General features: G+C 50.3%; 1 pseudogene; it reads right to left on the reverse strand.

The window, feature by feature from the left end:
- Positions 1-231: 231 nt before the first annotated feature.
- On the reverse strand, positions 232-1,349 carry LOC139703196 (olfactory receptor 1N2-like; annotated as a pseudogene).
- Positions 1,350-3,182: the final 1,833 nt, after the last annotated feature.

A 3,182-nucleotide genomic window follows, 5' to 3' on the forward strand; every position in this document is an offset into this window, starting at 1 on the left:
ATACAGAATGCCCGGGAATTACATCCCCAGGGCCAGGAACACCAAAGTCAATCTGGGAGTGCTGGTTCACTGAGCAGATGAAGGTGGAAGACAGCAGAAATGTGGGACACAGCCAGACGCTTGGGAGATGGGTCTTGAGAGAGGGACAGTCCCCTCCCAGTGAAGGGGAGGAAAAGACAAGGCATCCTGGCTCAGAAGCAGAAGTTGGTGTCACCAAAACCAGACATTGCTTCAACTGAAGAGGCCCCTCAGGGCCCCCTTCATGTCCTCATTCCTTAGGCTGTATATGAAGGGGTTGAGCATGGGAGCCACCACTGCATATAGGACGGCGGCCACGGAATCCTCAACTGTGTAAGACGAGGAAGGCCACAGATAAATCCCAAGCAGGGTCCCATAGAACAAGGACACCACCGCAAGGTGAGAACTACAAGTGGAAAAAGCTTTCATCTTGCTCTGAGAAGAATGCAGTCTTAGGATGGCTGAGAAAATGCGCATGTAGGAAAGAGAAATCAGGAGGAAGGGGGTCACAAAAAGAAGGCTCCCCAGGGTATAAACAACCAACTCATTGACATGGATATCTGAGCAGGAGAGCTTTAGCAATGCATAGAGTTCACAGAAAATGTGTTGAATTCTGACACTTGCACAGAATGACAGTGTATCCATAAGCAGGGTGTGGACCAAGGGATAGATGTTTGTGACAATCAGAGCCACAGACAAGGAGGTGACACAGAATTCGGGGCTCATGGTTGCGGCATAGTGAAGAGGGTGACATATGGCTACGAATCGGTCATAGGCCATCATCGCCAAGAGGACATTGTCCAGTTCTAGAAATAAAATCAGAAAATACATCTGAATGAGGCACCCAACCTAAGGGATGGACTGGCTCTGAGTCTGGATGTTCAGCAGCATCTTTGGTACAGTGACAGAGGTGAAGCAGATGTCCACACAGGATAGACTGGCTATAAAGAAGTACGTGGGCGTGTGGAGGGTGGGGGTGGAGCCGATAGCCAGGATGATGAGCAGGTTCCCCACCACCGCGACCAGGTACATGGATAGGAACAGGCTGAAGAGGAGGGGCTGATGTCCAGGCACCGCTGACAGTCCCAGGAGGAGGAATTCTGAGACGATGGTTACATTACTTCTCACCATGGCTTCCAGTTTCTACAAATTCACATTGGAAATACATCCGTCAACACGACCAGAGGCAGTTTGGGGAAGCCCGCACGACACCCATGTCACTGATGGAAATCATACTTGTGGAAGGATCTCCAGCCTGGGGTAGTCAGCACAAGAGAGTATGGGGACCCTACAGGCCACCAAGTGTCTTGAGGGTGCTGCTGAGGGCTGAGGTTCTCCGTGGGACTGACCTTAGTCAACCCCCCTCCTGCTTCCTGGGGAGGAAAGATCCAGGCAGAGAAGATAAAGAGAACTGAAGGAAAGTTGGGGGTTTTTTGGGGGGTGGGGAATGGGTAGAGGCAACTGTGTAAGACTTGTCTCAGTAGGAACTCTCAAAAAGGACCAAGGTTGACCTCCATGAACCATTCTGCTTGTCCATGTAGAGGTGTGAGAGATGACGATTAAGTTAAAATTGTGTGTGTGTGTGTGTCTGTGTGTCTGTGTGCATGTGTGTGAGAGACAGAGAGAGAGTGTGTGCTCAAACACAGGCACATTATATACTTGAAGAAGATATTCATCAAAATGTTAACAGGGGTTATCTCTGGGATGTGATTGTAACTTGCATCTTTCTTTTTTTATATTTATATTTTTAGTTGTAGTTGGACACACTACCTTTATTTTATTTATTTATATGTGGTGCTGAGGATCGAACCCAGGGCCTTACACGTGCTAGGTGAGTGCTTTTACCGCTGAGCCACAACCCCAGCCCCTGCATCTTTCTTAATACAATAAGCACGTATCGGTTTTCCCACTGTGCTGTATTGATGTCGACAAGTCTTCCAGGAGGATTCTGTGAAGGGCAACTCTCACACAAAAGCACAATTAGGGGCTCATACGCAAACAGTGTCATACAAAAGGGTGTATCATGAAGCCCACTGGATTTGAGAATACTCCCTTCCCCATGCTGAACGTTTCTGAACAGCGAGCTTTCTGGCCTAGCCACTTTCTTCCCCAAGTGGGATCCTGTGCCGCCCAGTGACAATAAGCATTTGTGTCCTACGAATGGAGAAATGGCACACTGGAAGCATCTCCACATAGTAGTTGTCCCAGGAGTTGTATCAAAGCAGTTCCTGGGGCTGCATGCCGAGGCAGCAATGGCATGGGAAAGGCCTGGGGTTCCATCCAGAGAGTCAGTAACCAGAGGCAACCCAGGAATATCACTTTAGGGAGAATAGTAGAAGATTTAACAAAAAGAAATGCACAGCACCACGAGTGGCATATGACTGGCTCAAAGAGACTTTCCCAGTGAATTTAAGATATGCAGCCTATGCTGTTAACAAAAACTGCCACCTGAGCACACACACACACACACACACACACACACAAAGGCTCTGATGCTGCAAGGAGAAGCACTGCAGGAGGAGAAAGCTCCGGGGCACTTCCCAGCAGATGCAGTGAAAGCAGGGGAGTCCAGTTCGAGAGCACCTAAGTGTTTAAACTGTTTGTTTGGGACATTGGAAATCCCTGAAATCCCCCCCACCCCGCCCCCACTTTCTGTGCATTTGATGTGCTCTGGGTGTGTGTGCACCCGCTGGCACATGCATACCCACGATCCAACAGCCACCTATGCCTCACTTGTCACTGGACTGGTGGACACCGGAGCCTTAAGTCCATCTAGGCTAGGAAAGAGACTGTGACATGGAAGGGCGGGAAGCTCCAGGAGGCGGTGGGAGGTGCCGCTGCCTGTCAGCAATGCAGGAAGGCAGAGGGTGCTTTCTTTCTTTTGAAATTGGTGTCTGAACTCTGTGACAAGGTGGAAGGTTGGCAAAGAGTGGAAGTGGGATGGGTCTGGGTCTGGGTCTGGTGGAAGCTGCTGCCCAGGGCAGGCTGTGGGGGCCTACACCCCTCCCCCATGCTCAGAGGTGTTTGGAGGATCTACTACTGAGACCTGGGCCCTTCTCCCCACACCCCTTGCAGCACATGGACTGAGGCTCTGAGAACACTGGGGGTGTTGCCACCTGCAGGGCTCCATGGGCCACCTGAGAAGGAAGATTGTATTGTAAGTA

The sequence above is a fragment of the Marmota flaviventris genome, chromosome X (assembly GCF_047511675.1).
Source record: "Marmota flaviventris isolate mMarFla1 chromosome X, mMarFla1.hap1, whole genome shotgun sequence".
Classification (NCBI taxonomy): Eukaryota; Metazoa; Chordata; class Mammalia; order Rodentia; family Sciuridae; genus Marmota; species Marmota flaviventris.